The 16,742-nt window shown below is 38.4% G+C and overlaps 1 long non-coding RNA gene and 1 other non-coding gene across 2 annotated transcripts in view; both read left to right on the top strand.

Annotated features, from left to right (window-relative positions):
• Positions 1-16,742, top strand: part of LOC116625175 — a 434,562-nt gene that overhangs the window by 18,630 nt on the left and 399,190 nt on the right. The gene's annotated exons all lie outside the window — the stretch shown is intronic.
• Positions 14,847-14,996, top strand: LOC116625212. Its single transcript, XR_004298030.1, has one exon. It is a non-coding gene; the product is annotated as a U12 minor spliceosomal RNA (small nuclear RNA).

Raw genomic sequence — 16,742 nt, 5'->3', positions numbered from 1 at the left:
AACTCAGAATGGCTATGTGCCTATTTATTTCTAAAATGTTTCAAGTCTAAACATCGTAGGAAGAAGATATGGGAATAATGTCACACTGTGAAAAAAACACAATTGCTCTGAAACCTGAGAGTTTTTGGAATCTGGAACTAGGCTGTGTGTGGACTCAATATGAAAGTTCTGTGATATAAATTGGATCATGTGACCATTCACTTCAAATCCTTCAATGACATGCCATTGTATTCAGGAGGAAGCTGGAACTCTTTCGTGTTTCTCAATCTCGTCTGGTCTGGGCTCTCTTGTTTTTCACATATAACCACTTTCCCTGAATAACTGTGTTCCAACCGTAAGAATTTGCCCACATTTTCTCACAAGGCCATGGTTTTTGGCCTCCAATTCTGTTACGGTACATGTTCCCTGTTATGCTTCAGTTTTTCCATTAGGCTTTGCTCAAATGTCATCAATTCTTAGAAGTATTCTTTGACTATTCTTTGATTTACCTGTATTAGGTAGTCCTCTCTCCTCATTTCTTTCACAGTACATAGCATCACCTGTCCTTGTCTCCTTACCTGGAATCCTTTTCCAATACTATGTGAATTCTATGTCCCATTCATCTCTATGTCCCTGGAGTCTATCACAGTATCTTGTACATAGGAAGTGCTCAAAAATGTTCAAAAGGAGAAAATGCCTTCACTCATCCAACATGAAGAATATTTCTTATTGTAAAAAACCACTCTTATCCCTTCTAACATGTGATTTTTGAGAATGCCCTCCCTTACCCCCCGACATCATTACTCCAAATTCAAAGTCATAGGCACTATTAGATAATTGTATATTGAGAAGGCATAGCCACTGTTACAGTCTAGCCTTGCCATAGATACTCTATTACTGAATAGGTGTGCTAAGGACCAGCAACACAATTATTCTTTTAGGAAATTATGTCTGTTATTTCAAGAAAAAAATTAGTTATGGGAAAGGTGAGAATAGTGGTTGACTTTCTTTCATATATAGCATAGTTTCATATTATTATTTTAAATATGTATGTGAGGAAACATCATATTAATTTTAATGCTTAGGGCTTCTAGGGGGCCTAACACAGCCCCAGTTTATGAAATTGAACTAATTATTCACTTTTCTGTGCCTCAGTTTGATCTTATTTAGAAAATGAGTATGCAAAACCCAACTCTCAGGGGATTTGTGAAAAGTGAATGAAATAAAGTGTATGAACAAACATTGAGCAGTTGCTGGCATATATTATTAAATATTTTATAAGTGCTACTATTGATTACTGTCCAATTGACGTCTGCCTTTACTTCTGAGAATTAAAGTTTCAGTCGTAAAAATAAGATTGCTTTTATGTAATCTTCCATAACCACTCTGCATTCATATCTAATGATGACCAGATGAACACATTTATTGAAGCTGTATTTCAACACACTGATAGTGACCTTTAAGTACTGTGTATAAATGTGAATGAATTTACGTGCATGTACATATACAATGGTCATAATATTGCATTGGGATTTTCTTAAAGTATATTTTAATCCAAGATGATTGCTTGCTTATTACGTTTGTTTTTCTAAGTGACATTGTATAGATAATGAAGCAAACTTATGGTTGAAAAATACCATCCCTCCTCCCCAGGTAGTCCTGTTTATTCCCCTTGCTTCTAAGAATTTTTACTTTGGATTTTAAGCATTTAAATATAAAGCTATTTTTTTCCATTTTCTTTTTTTTTATTAAGTTATGTTAATCACCATACATTACATCATTAGGGTTTTTTTTTTTTAAGATTTTATTTATTTATTTGAGAGTGAGAGCTAGAGAGAGAGAGCACACACAGAAGGAGAGGGAGAGGGAGAAGCAGACTCGCCGCGGAGCAGGGAGCCTGACGCGGGACTCGATCCCAGGACCCTGGGATCATGACCGGAGCCGAAGGCAGACACTTAACCGGCTGAGCCACCCAGGCGCCCTACATCATTAGTTTTTGATGTAGTGTTCTATGATTCATTGTTTGCGTATAACACCCAGTGCTCCGTTCAGTACGTGCCCTCTTTTTTTTTTTTTTTAAAGATTTTATTTATTTATTTGACAGAGAGAGAGATAGCGAGAGCAGGAACACAAGCAGGGGGAGTGGGAGAGGGAGAAGCAGGCTTCCCGCCGAGCAGGGAGCCCAATGTGGGACTCGATCCCAGGACCCTGAGACCATGACCTGAGCCGAAGGCAGACGCTTAACGACTGAGCCACCCAGGCGCCCCAGTACGTGCCCTCTTTAATACCCATCACCAGGCCAACTCATCCCCCCACTCCCCTCCCCTCTAGAACCCTCAGTTTGTTTCTCAGAGTCCATAGTCTCTCATGGTTCATCTCCCTCTCCGATTTCCCCCCCTTCATTTTCCCTTCCTATTTTCTTTTTTTTTTTAAAACATATAATGCATTATTTGTTTCAGAGGTACAGGTCTGTGATTCAACAGTCTTACACAATTCACAGCACTCACCATAGCACATACCCTCCCCAATGTCTATCACCCAGCCACCCCATCCCTCCCACCCCACCCCCCACTCCAGCAACCCTCAGTTTGTTTCCTGAGATTAAGAATTCCTCATATCAGTGAGGTCATATGATACATGTCTTTCAAAAGGAATGAAATCTTGCCATTTGCAAAGATGTGGATAGAACTGGAGGGTATTATGCTGAGCTAAATAAGTCAATCAGAGAAAGACATGTATAAAGCTGTATGGTGAGTGCTGTGAATTGTGTAAGACTGTTGAATCACAGATCTGTACCTCTCAAACAAATAATACATTATATGTTAAAAAAAAAAAAAGAAGAAGAAGATAGCAGGAGGGGAAGAATGAAGGGGGGGACGTTGGAGGGGGAGACGAACCATGAGAGACTATGGACTCTGAAAAACAAACTGAGGGTTCTAGAGGGGAGGGGGTTGGGGGGATGGGCTAGCCTGGTGATGGGTACTAAGGAGGACACATTCTGCATGGAGCACTGGGTGTTATGCACAAACAATGAATCATGGAACACTACATCAAAAACTAATGATGTAATATATGGTGATTAACATTACATAATAATAAAAAAATAAAAAAAATAAAAATAAAAAATAAATTAAATTAAATTAAAAAAATAAAATAAAAATAGCTAATAATACCAGCCTTTAGGAATAATCAAATCATATATTGGTTTATTGATTTTTAATCTTTTAATCTTTTCCTAAGTATTTGTATTTAACTGATAGATATAATTTAATATAATGCCCTTATTTACTTAAACACTATTTCATATCTTTAAATGCTTTCATTCTTTGCTAGCTTTATTTTAATGTTCTTGGACTATTTTAGTGATAATTTCTCTGCTTATGTAAGTTCCACCCTACTGTCTTCCACTTTGCCCCTTGCTCTGCAAGACTAGGTTAATTCCTCCAATCATGTGCTTCAAAGTACTCACCCTAATTTAAATTATATATTATGTCACTCTACTGCTGTGATTATAGTGGAAGTTTCAGTTATTTATGTGATTATCTGTTTAATGTTTCTCTCTCTCACTAGACTATAAGATCCAGAATACCTGGGACTATTCCTGTCATCTTTGTCATTGTATCCACAAGGCATAGGATAGTAACTTGCTATAGGTTCTTTATAAATGACTGGAAATATTTTTTCATTTTAGGCATGCTTTACCCAAACTTCTGTGTAGTTTAATGAAAATACATTCTGATATCTCAGGCTCATTTAGAAGAGAGAGAGTAGTCCCACCTGGCCTCTATTAACAGATAGAACTGAGGGGAGGGTGGCCAAAATATAATACAGTATCTGCCCTCAGATGGTCCTCCAGGCCCAGTCTCTAAAATTGACATCTGAAATCTGAGATAAAAGTAACAGTGAAAAAGATAGAGCTGTTTCACTAGAATCTGGCCTATAAGAACCTGATAGGATTGGTGCTGATAACAAGCTGAGAACAAAGAGGACAGAGATTTTTAGGACAGAGCCCTTCCTATGAATATCAGGGCTCTCAGCCCTGAGCTTTAGCAGCAATTTCCACACTTGCAGTATTTAACCCTGTAGGACTTATTTATTTACTTACTTTTCTGGCATAGACAACAAAGGTAATTTTGGTGGATTATTAAATACTGATAAGCAAATTAGTTCTGGAACATGTGTGAGACTCTACCCTATTGGCTATCATACATATTTAAAAGAAATGCAGGGCCTGAAATTTCCATGAAATGAGTGACAATTCAGGAAATTCTATTTGTGACTCCTAATATGACCTTATTTTTAATTTTCCTCATAGTGTGACTTATGAACTATAAGTGATGTCAAAAAATCATAAAATATCTCTTCCTTGTAAGATTGGGTGAAATCAACAGCCTCATATATTTAAAACCAAGTATGGTGCTTGTCCTGTGAAAAAGTTATACTTGCAGAGCTGAGCTGAACTGGGTTACATAAGTTCTACTGATTAACTCTGTGGATTTGGGAGACTTTCAAGTCCAGTTTATTCATCTATAGAGTGTATACTATCACTTTTGTGTGAGGTTTTTATGAAGCACAAATAAGGCACAACTTCTTAACTGTTCAGCAGTGTAAGACTAAGAGTTTACTCTTATTGGAAGCAATCACTTATTTGCATGTTGATCCTGTTGCTTTATCCTTGGAGGAGCTGCAGTTAGTTTTAGTATCATTTTACATTCATATTAATATTAATTATAAGAGTAAAAGAAGTTTATGATTAAAATGAAATGGTTGGGCTCCCTTGATCTTATGAGAAGACAAATTCATTGCTCTGATTTGACTATTTTTGTTGTACTCAAGTGAGCACACTTTCAGTGTTTGCATTGTTTTTTAAAGTTTTGTGCATATTAAGAGAAAACTCTTCCTAAAATATATTTTTTAAAGATTTTACTTATTTAGAGAGAGAGAGAGAGAGAGTGAGTGGGGGGAGGGGCAAAGGGGGAGAGAGAGGGACAAGCAGACTCCATGCAGAGTGTGGAGCATGGCTCTGGGCTCTATCTCAGGACTCTGAGATCAGGACCTGAACTAAAATCAAGAGTTGGCCACTTAACTGAGTGAATCACCCAGATGCCCCTTCCTAAGATATTTATTGCAACATTGCTGCTTTATCATTAGGTACTCTTAGGGTAAAAATAATCTTTACAAATTTTCCTATTCAGAAAGTGGATTCTGGTGATATTAAGTTGAATTCAGTGAAACTTCTGACTGGAGTATGATGCTTTGCATTTCCCCAAATGTGTCTGAAAAGAGTGAGGATCACAGAAGTGGAATGTGGTCAGTAAATAATGCTACATGGAAAGCATTTCATTTGGAGGATTTGAAGTACTTACTGGTCATCAGTTTACTGGTCTATAGCAATCCCTTTTGCAGGCACTTTGGTTTATGTTGTTTTTGTTCCACACTCTTGTCTTTGGGTCCTTCTTCTCTAGAGCTCAAGAAAAGAAGCAGTTGTTTTGTAGCTGATCTGGTATTTATCCTTGCCCCATCTACTTCTGTAGTATTTTTTAGAGAGCAAATCCTAGCAATAGCATCATAGTAATAGTGCTGGGGTTAGGGAACATGTTTATCCCTGGTGCATGGCCTCAGTTGCTCAATAGCTTTAGTCTGTCTTACTAAAATTTTCTCAGTCTTTTAGTTAGTATATAACACTCATGTTCTTAACTTTGAGATATCCACATAGGACTATGACAGGACCCTTGAATCCTCTCATACAACCGTCTACCTGTTAAGTCTTCCCAGAGCTCAGTGTCTAGCCTTGGTGCAAAAGGTCAAGGATTCATTATGCTTCACAATCATCAGGGCAATAAAAGAAGCAAATTACCAAATTTCAAACTCCCAGATGAAGAGGCCTTGTTTTGAAGAATTGAGGTAAGAATTTCAAATCATTGCAAGTGCTGGATTTGCTTATTGGACAGACATTTGTTCAGACCTAGTGTATGGCATACTCCAGATTGACTGTAGAAGGCAATGCTTGATTCAGAGGCTCCCTATTCTTATTTTTTAGTTACAATAGTCAAAAGCATTTTAGGATGTTTACATATGCCATATGCTCCAATAACTTAGTGACATGTCTTATTCTGAAAAACATCATGCTTTGAACATTTCCTGCATCAAAGCATTTGTTTCTATTGATCCTTTAGCTTGGATTTCCAAACATTCTGTATTTCCTTTTATGGCCCTAATCACCTACACACACACACACACACACACACACACACACACACAAACACACATACGCACACACAGAGGCATGCCCACATGTACATGAATACATGTCCTTTCTGTAAGCAAAGAATATTGTGTGTTCAAGAATCAGCTTAGTTACCCCTTCTCCATTTAGCTTCTCTTGATCCTTGCAGACTTATAAGGATCAAATGCCATATTTATAGAACTGGCTTATAATAGATATTTACTTATTTGTTCTTATTCATTTTTGTATATTTTAAAAAGTATTTTTTTAAAGACTTTATTTATTTGACAGAGAGAGGCACAGCGAGAGAGGGAACACAAGCAGGGGGAGAGGGAGAAGCAGGCCTCCCGCTGAGCAGGGAGTCCAATGTGGGGCTCGATCCCAGGACACTGGGATCATGACTTGAGCTGAAGACAGACGCCTAACGACTGAGCCACCCAGGCGCCCTAAAAAGTATTTTGTAGTATTTTGAGAAGTATCTTGTAGTATTATAAGCACTTGATAATTATTTTCTGATTTTCTTTCATGAGAAGTAGAAATAAAATGACCCTAATGAATATGGTAGTGATACAGAGCTCTAATGTTCATTACACTTCTTTATAATATGGATATAAGTGATAATATCAATTTTGAATTCTGCTTGATGTTTTTGATGGAGGTATATTTGAGTGTACATAAAAAAAGATAATCCATATTACCCACCCCAATAAAATCCCCAATGAAACAGAAAGTATAAACAAATAAAAGGCAATGACATTTCCTTATTCCTTTCTGTGTCTTGAAAACCCAGGATAGACCAATAGGTGGCTAAAAGTTCTTCTCGCGTTAACAAGCCATGTTATGGTATAATTCTACCTTATTGGATGATATTCAAAATTATCAGAGAAATTATAAGTACATCAAAGTCTCCAAATGAATTGCTTTCCTTGCGGATACCTAGCCTATCATGTTTACATGCAGATTTTTCATTGGCCATAAAAAATCCTGAAAGGCAGATCCAATACCAACTTGGAACCAATATTAATTTGAACTAAATAAAAAGAGGTAATTTACTAAATTAACTGGCTTCCTTTTCAATCAAATATATCATTTAATTTAGACTATTAATTGTAAGGAGTTCCAGATTACTTGATAGTTGGACTTACTACAAAAACAAACTGATTTGGGGCACCTGGGTGGCTCAGTCATTAAGCGTCTGCCTTCAGCTCAGGTCATGATCTCAGGGTCCTGGGATCGAGCCCCGCATCAGGCTCCCTGCTCGGCGGGAGGCCTGCTTCTCCCTTTCCCACTCCCACTCCCCCTGCTTGTAGTCCTTCTCTCGCTATGTCTCTCTCTGTCAAATAAATAAAATCTTAAACAAAAACAAAAACAAAAACAAACTGATTTGTAATGGATAACTTGCAGGAGAAATTGGGGCTGAGCTGAATTAGACCTGAAAATATAGGGGAAGGAGTTTACATATATAGAAGAGAATCTACTGTGTTTCAGGTATAATGTTTGCTCTCTTAACCCATTTTTTAATGCTTCCTTCAAATTTTGGAAGTATCTATTATCTTTCCCTTAAAGATTCCTCTGATATTCCCATGGTTTTGGGAAGGGTATCAATCTCTCCCTGAAGAGACAGAGGATATTGATGGCCCACTAAATGGCAGAAAGAATTGAGAAAATAAATGGCCTGGTCAAATAAAACAGCTATTTTATAATTAGCAGGCATTTTCCAGAATAAAAGTTAAGAAGATGAAAATGAAAACTTTTTCTGCACCCTCATCCCCTTGCAGTATGAATTAACTAACATTAGAAGCAATACTCTGTAAAAAAAACAAACTTCTCTTTTAAATCCAAAGACTATTACAATGAACAATGAAAGTCTACCATATGCAACAACATATCACCTGCATTGGGAGAAATGTGTTTGCTTTGTGTTTCAGGCACTTGCAAAAATCCCCTGTAAATCATTTCACAGAAGAGATCATTAAAACTATCCCCACCTTAATTCCACACATAGTCCCTCTCTGGATTCCCATTTTGTCCATAGTCACATTTTTAACAGGAATCATTACAAAACCAATTATTCATCTTCAAGATCAGCTGTATTTGTTGTTTGTCACATGCTCATATTCATCCTCAAGCATAAGGGCAACTGGCTTCTAGTCTAGTCATGTTCAAATTGTAAGATCTTGCCAAACTGAACCTATCAGATTCAGTGATGGGATGGTTTTGGTCTAACTGGAGTCAGTTGTTTGTTCTAGCTCTAAGATGTTATGATTTGATCTACTCTTATCCTCTCTTTTCTCTTCTCCCTTTTCCTGTCCTCTCTCTATCCCATCCCCCTCCCTCCTACTGCACACCCCTCTCTTTTATCCTTACTCTACTTCCTAAGATCTGGACTATTAGGCTTGTGACTCTGGAATTTACTGCTCTGGATCTCAATTTCTCCAGATAAGCTCCATGGTGTCTGACCACCTTGTGCTCATGTTACTAGGCTAGACACTTTTGTCCAGCTGTGAGTCATTATTAGAGGTGTAGGAGTGAGGTGGTTAACTATTGGGTTTGAGTTCAGAGAGACTTGGCTTTAAATGATGGCTCCTCCTCTTTCTAGCTTTGGGATATTATTAGCCCCCTTCCCCTATCTCTACTCCATTCTTCAACTTACAAAGCTTCTTGATTACCTCATTTCCTTTTCCTGTTCTAAAATCTATCTTTTCCATTACTCTTAAACTGTTCAAACTGATGTAGCCACCCTGGATATGTTCAATTTTTAAAAACACCAAAATCTTTTCTATGTCAAAACTTTTATCCCTTCTGTCCTCTGGGCTTAGATGGGCCTGCTACTAGCTCTTGGGAAGGGACAGTTCTCATGCTTCAGATTTCATGTTAAAATCTTTTCTAGACACTCACACATAGTTTTCCATCCACAGTCCCACTTTTCCTCCATAGTAGCAATCTGTTACTTTTATAGTATTTTTCTCAAATAAAAATATGTGTGTTTACTTCTTTATCTTTAATGTTATAAGCTCCACAAGGAAAGAAAGCCTGCCTACTTGGTTTACCACTCTTACCCAGCACTAAATGGTATTCTTGGCATGTAGTAGAGATGAAATGTCTGTCAAATGAATGAATGGATTTGTGAGCTTCATCTCCCACATCTGTAAGATGGGCAAAATGACCCTGACCTCACAGTAATTTATTCATCTGGAATTAGAACTTGGTAGGTTCTCAAAAAATGGTACTTGTTATTTAACTAATAAGATCTAACTGATGAGATCAGAATGTTGGACTTGACAGGTAGAGAGAAGTGGAAGATACACCAGTGGGCAGGGATCCCTGAGAAGTTTCTCCTTTTACACCTGACATGTTATTGTTCATATAATCCACACAGCTCCTTAGCTCAAGCCTCTGAGCTGAACTCTAATAGCAGCTCACAGAGTTCAAACGGGATCTTGGTCAGCTGTTCTGAGGCTCATATTTGTAAGCAGGAGGCAGCTGCTGTACCTGGAATGGAAGCCAGCTTTTCTGCAATGCTCCCTTTGGCAGTTAATTGGTCATGTCATCTCTTTCTCATAATACCACACTCCTCCCCTGTAACTTGATTTGTAATCTTGAGCAAAGGCTATTGCCTTCTGAGCCTAGGTTTTCTAATCTGTAAAGCTGGAATTGTAATAGCATTCTCACTTTTTGCATAAGATTGATGAGAAATGAAAACTGTCTTGGTTGTGTATTGTTTATATGATCCCAGGAAGTGTTTTAGCCATGCAAAGCCTCAATTTCCACATGTGTATGGTGGAATAACAATAATCAGTTCCTCTGTGTAGTAAAAACAAATTAATACAGAGTCTGTGAAATCAAATTGGCATCTATTAAATATTTTTCCCACCATGCATATAGTATAGCTGTGGTCCTAAAGCATGCTGACCATTCTCTCTGTCTTTGTAAAGACCGGTTCGGGAAAATAACAAATGCATGCATTTCATAATTAAATAACACTTGCAAATTGATGGAAGCAATATTGATGAGGAGTTGCTGGAGAAGGCGGATATTCATGTGAGCTGGAACATAAGGGACAGCTTCATGGATGGAGTTCCATAGATCTGAATAAGGAAAAGTGGGGCACAAAAATAAGACCTCAACCTGGAGACAACCGTAGATGTAGTTTTGTTCAGTGGGGTCATCAACCAGTTTGGTCTTTTTCACTTTTGTCTGTCCTTTCTAGTTCTTTGGCCCAGAATGTGACCTTGATAGACTGAGTTCCTTAACTAGAACTTTCCTGTTGCTGAATTAGCACAGAGTACCCTACTTTTTAATCCATATCTCTTTTGAGAATTGGTTAATTAATATTTGCATATTAGCTAATTAGCATTTTTTCCTTCAAGCCTCTACAAAGTATAAAGTAATTTTTCAGGTAAAACACATCAGTCACACTAGGTAAGGACGAGGGTACAAGAGACCGCCTAAGAACTCACATTTGGACCTGGGCAGTGTTTTTCTCCAAGCAAGACACAGCATGAAGAACACTGGAGTGGCTGGCATTAGGTTAATGGAAACCACCTTTGTCCTTCTCTAGGACAAACAGCCAGTTCTTCCATAACTGAAAGTGTCTTCTCACTGACTGTTAGGCCTAGATGCTAAAAGAGGCCCTCCAATTGACAAACTCTAATAGAAACAAGAAGGGCTTCAATTACAAGTTGCTGAGAATAACACTTTGTGCACTGAGATGTGCACTTTTGGCATCATCATTTATTTTAAAGATAACCATGTAAACATGCTGAGAGCTGTAGTTTGTTTACTCCTGCCAGGGGTCTAGAGTATACATGGGACTGGCAGCTGTGATAGGTCAGCTAAAACATGGAATGTTCATATTAATACAAAAAAAAAAATCCAGCCACTATAAATGATCAGTTTCCCATTAATATCATCATTGCATAGACTTCCCACTTTCTATCAAAAAACAGCCTTTTAATCTTAATAAATTGAACTTCAAGCCTTTATTTGGAAAACAGGGCCAATAATATCTACCTCTCAACTTGTTGCAAAGATGAAGGACTGTAAGTACACAAATTGACTAGCATATAGAAGATTCACAATAAATGTGAATATATGTCACCTTCCTTTTCCTTGCAACTGGTATAAGATAGATACACAGTAGACACACAGTGACTGCTTATTGAGTAAGTGGCTCATCTGACCATTGCATAGGTGGTCAAAAACTTGTACAGTGCTACATTTGAATCCATTTCTGAAAAAGAGATTACTATATTTGTGTAACTTTTTTCAGAAAACCACTATTTTTGAGTGTGTAATTTGGAGGAAAATTAGAACTAAACCACATTTTCTTAGGTTTCAGAATCCCAATACCCAATATTCATTTATTGTCTTTTATTTTCAAAACAGCAAGTATACAAATTAAAAAAAAAAGTGTAGGAGGGGGAGGAGCGGGATGGCAGAGGAGTGGGAGACCTAGGTTTCCACCAGTCCCAGGAACTCAGCTAGATGGCTATCAAACCATTCTGAACACCTGCGAGCTCAGCAGGAGATCGAAGAAGGGAATGGCAGTGGCTCTCTGAGCAGAAAAGCGACCACTTTCTGGAAGGGAGGACTTGTAGAGAAGTGAATCCGAGGCAATATTCGGGAGGATAGATGGCGGGGGAGGGGCCTCCGTCTGCCGCTTCTGGCAAGTGTTAGAGCCGCGGAGCACAAAATCGGATCTTTTAGAAGTCTGCTCTGCTGAGAGACGTCACTCCAGTGGCTAAGCGGGGGGGTGGAACCCTCGTGGGACAGTGTGGTCTCAGGACCCTCAGGGTCAAAGAAAGACCGGGGGTGCCTGAGTACGGCAGAGCTCCCAGGTATCGGAGCAGGGAAGCTGGCTGCAGAGACAGAGCCGAGGAGTGGGCTCTCAGCTCAGGGTTGCCATAAACCGTGATCCGCAGCACAGTCGGGCCACTGCTCCTCCAGCAGGGACCCAATAAGCGGCAGATCTGGGAAGACTCCCCTTCCTCCCCCGGGAGGAGCAGCATGGGAATGCACCGCAGGGATCTGCTGGGTTTGGAGACTCCACACGGGGTCGGGTGCCAGAGATAGAAACGCTCCATCACAGGCCGGGTGAACACAGAGTGTGGCCAGAGACTGGGGAGACGGGAGTGATTGACTGCTTTTCTCTGGGGGCTCACTGAGGAGTGGGGCCCGGAGTTCTTGGCTCCTCCAGGTGGAGATTGGGAGGCCACCATATTCATTCTTGTCCTCCAAAGCTGTACGGAAAGCTTGCAGGGAACAAAAGCTCCGGAGAGCAAACCCGAGCAGATTCCTTAGCCCGGACTGGGCAAGGGTGGGGCTATTCCGCCTCCAGCAAAGACATTTGGGAACCACGGCAGCAGGCCCCTCCTCCAGAAGATCAGCAAGAACAGCCAGCCAAGACCAGGTTTAATGATCAATGAGAATGGCAGAACTCCAGCACTAGGGGAATACTGCACATAGAATTCATGCCTTTTTTCCCACTGATTCTTTAGTCTTTCAAAGTTAATTTTTTTAATTTTCTTTTTTTTTCTATTTTTTTTTGAATTTTTCTTTTTCCCTTTTTCAACCAACGTCTTATCCATCCCTTTTTTTAAAAAATCTTTTTTATTTTTCATTTTTAGTCATATTCTATCCCTTCATTGTAATTAACCCTATTTTTGGTATATATATAAATTGTTCTCTCTTTAAAATTCTGGGATACAGTTTCTTCTAACAGACCAAAATATACCCTAAATCTCTAGTGTATGGCTTTGTTCTAGTCTCCAGCCTGATCACATTCTCTCCCATTTTTTTTTTTTAATTTCTCTTCTTTCTTTTTTCAACCAACTTCTTATCTTATCAATTCCTTTTATGAAATCTTTTATAATTTTTATCTTTATAATCATATTCTATCCCTTCATCATATTTACCCTTATTTTTGTACATATATAAATTTTAGTTTCTTTAAAATTTTGGGAGGCAGTTTATTCTAACAGACCAAAATACATCTAAAATCTAGTGTGTGGCACTGATCTATTCACCAGCCTGATCATATTGGATCATATTCTTTTTTTATTTTATTTTTTCTTTCTTTCCCTTTCTTTTCCCCTGGTTTCAGGTCTCTTCTGATTTGTTTAGTGTATATTTTTCTGGGATCGTTGTTACCCAGTTAGCATTTTGTTCTCTCATTCATCAATTCTCCTCTGGACAAAATGGCAATATGGAAAATATCACCTCAAAAAAAAAAAAACAAACAAAAAAAAAAAACAAGAGGCAGTACTGACTGCCAGGGACCTAATCAATATGGACATTAGTAAGATGTCAGAACTAGACTTCAGAATGACGATTATAAAGATACTAACTGGGCTTGAAAAAAGCATGGGAGATACTAGAGAAACCCTTTCTGGAGAAATAAAAGAACTAAAATCTAACCAAGTCGAAATCAAAAAGGCTATTAATGAGGTGCAATCAAAAATGGAGGCTCTAACTGCTAGAATAATTAAGGCAAAAGAGAGAATTAGTGACGTAGAAGACCAAATGATGGAGAATAAAGAAGCTGAGAAAAAGAGAGAGAAACAACTACTGGATCACGAGGGCAGAATTCAAGAGATAAGTGATACCATAAGACAAAACAATATTAGAATAATTGGGATCTGAGAAGAAGAAGAAAGAGAGAGAGGGGCAGAAGGTATATTGGAGCAAATTATAGCAGAGAACTTCCCTAATTTGGGGAAGGAAACAGGCATCAAAATCCAGGAGGCACAGAGAACCCCCCTCAAAATCAGTAAAAATAGGTCAACACCCCGACATCTAATAGTAAAACTTATGAGTCTCAGAGACAAAGAGAAAATCCTGAAAGCAGCTTGGGGCAAGAAGTCTGTAACCTACAATGGTAGAAACATTAGATTGTCAAGAGACCTATCCACAAAGACCTGGCAGGCCAGAAAGGACTGGCATGATATCTTCAGAGCTCTAAATGAGAAAAATATGCAGCCAGGACAAACAAAAACTAAAAGAATTTGTGAACACCAAAGCAGCCCTAAAAGAAATATTGAAAGGGATCCTCTAAGCAAAGAGAGAGCCTAAAAGTAACATAGACCAGAAAGGAATGGAGATAATATACAGTAACAGTCACCTTATAGGCAATAAAATGGCACTAAATTCATACCTTTTAATAGTTACCCTGAATGTAAATGGGCTAAATGCCACAATCAAAAGACACAGGGTGTCAGATTGGATAAAAAAACAAGACCCACCAATATACTGTCTGCAAGAGACTCATTTTAGACCCAAAGACACCTCCAGATTGAAAGTGAGGGGGTGGAAAACAATTTACCGTGGTAATGGACACCAAAAGAAAGCTGGGGTGGCAATCCTTATATCAGACAAAATAGATTTTAAACCAAAGACTGTAATAAGAGATGAGGAAGGATACTATATCCTACTTAAAGGGTCTATCCAACAAGAAGATCTAAAAATTGTAAATATCTATGCCCCTAACATGGGAGCAGCTAATTATATAAGGCAATTAATAACAAAAGCAAAGAAACACATCTACAAAAATACAATAATAGTGGGGGACTTTAACACCCCCCTCACTGAAATGGACAGATCATCTAAGCAAAAGATCAACAAGGAAATAAAGACTAAATGAATGCCTTAAACTTATGAGTAAGGAAAATAACGATTCAGGGTGACGCCTGAATCCTCACTGCTAATGTGAGACGAATTTTTGAGTGGGTAAAGGTTGCCCCTAAGGTGACCCGCCTACTTTGCGGGATGCCTGGGACTTGAGATCTGCCCGCTCCCCCTTCTTTAACACTGAAAGAGTAGATGGACTGGCGGAAGTTGGCAAGCAAGTTTGGAAGGATTTCTTTCTTTTCTAAGTAAGCTATTATTCTTGTGTTCTTTGGGGAGGGGTGGCATCAGCCACTTCCGTTTAAAAAAAAAAAAAAGACTAAATGACACACTGGACCAAATGGACTTCACAGATGTATTCAGAACATTCCATCCCAAAGCAACAGAATACATATTCTTCTCTAGTGCCCATGGAACATTCTCCAGAATAGATCACATCCTAGGTCACAAATCAGGTCTCAACTGGTACCAAAAGATTGGGATCATTCCCTGCATATTTTCAGACCACAATGCTTTGAAACTAGAACTCAGTCACAAGAGGAAAGCTGGAAAGAACTCAAATACATGGAGGCTAAAGAGCATCCTACTAAAGAATGAATGGGTCAACCAGGAAATTAAAGAAGAATTTAAAAAATTCATGGAAACCAATGAAAATGAAAACACAACTGTTCAAAATCTTTGGGATGCAGCAAAGGCAGTCCTGACAGGAAAGTATATAGCAATACAAGCCCTTCTCAAGAATCAAGAAAGGTCTCAAATACATAACCTGACCTTACACCTAAAGGAACTGGGGAAAGAACAGCAAATAAAGCCTAAACCCAGCAGGAGAAGAGAAATAATAAAGATCAGAGCAGAAATCAATGAAATAGAAACCGAAAGAACAAAAGAACAGATCAACTAAACTAGGAGTTGGTTCTTTGAAAGAATTAATAAGATTGATAAACCCCTGGACAGACTTATAAAAAAGAAAAGAGAAATGACCAAATCAATAAAATCATGAATGAAAGAGGAGAGATCACAACCAACACCAAAGAAATACAATTATAAAAACATATTATGAGCAACCCTATGCCAGCAAATTAGATAACCTGGAAGAAATGGATGCATTCCTAGAGATGTATCAACTACCAAAACTGAACCAGGAAGAAATAGAATACCTGAACAGACCTATAACCACTAAAGAAATTGAAGCAGTCATCAAAAATCTCCCAACAAACAAAAGCTCAGGGTCAGATGACCTATTCTTCTGAAACTGTTCCAAAAAATAGAAATGGAAGGAAAAGTTCCAAACTCATTTTATGAGGCCACCATTACCTTGATCCCAAAACCAGACAAAGACCCCAACAAAAAGGAGAATTTCAGACCAATATCCCTGACGAACATGGATGTAAAAATTCTCACCAAAATACTAGCCAATAGGATCCAACAGTACATTAAAAGGATTCTTCACCATGACCAAGTGGGATTTATCCCTCGTCTGCAAGTTGGTTTAACATCTGCAAAGTGATCAATATGGTACAATACATTAATAAAAGAAAGAACAAGAATCATATGATCCTCTTAATAGCTGCAGAAAAAGCATTTGACAAAGTACAGCATCCTTCCTTGATTAAAACTATTCATAGTGTAGGGATAGAGGGTACATACCTCAATATCATAAAAGTCATCTATGAAAAACCCACAGCCAATATTATTCTCAATGTGGAAAAACTGAAAGCTTCCCTCATAAGGTCAGGAAACGGCAGGGATGTCAACTATCACCACTGCTATTCAACATATTACTAGAAGTCCTAGCCTCAGCAATCAGACAACAAAAAGAAATAAAAGGCATCCGAATAGGCAAAGCAGAAGTCAAACTCTCACTCTTTGCAGATGATGTGATAGTTTATGTGGAAAACCCAAAAGACCACCC

This window comes from Phoca vitulina, unplaced genomic scaffold, assembly GCF_004348235.1.
Source record: "Phoca vitulina isolate PV1807 unplaced genomic scaffold, GSC_HSeal_1.0 scaffold74, whole genome shotgun sequence".
Taxonomy (NCBI): Eukaryota; Metazoa; Chordata; class Mammalia; order Carnivora; family Phocidae; genus Phoca; species Phoca vitulina.
This window is presented reverse-complemented; position numbering and strand designations above follow the sequence as displayed.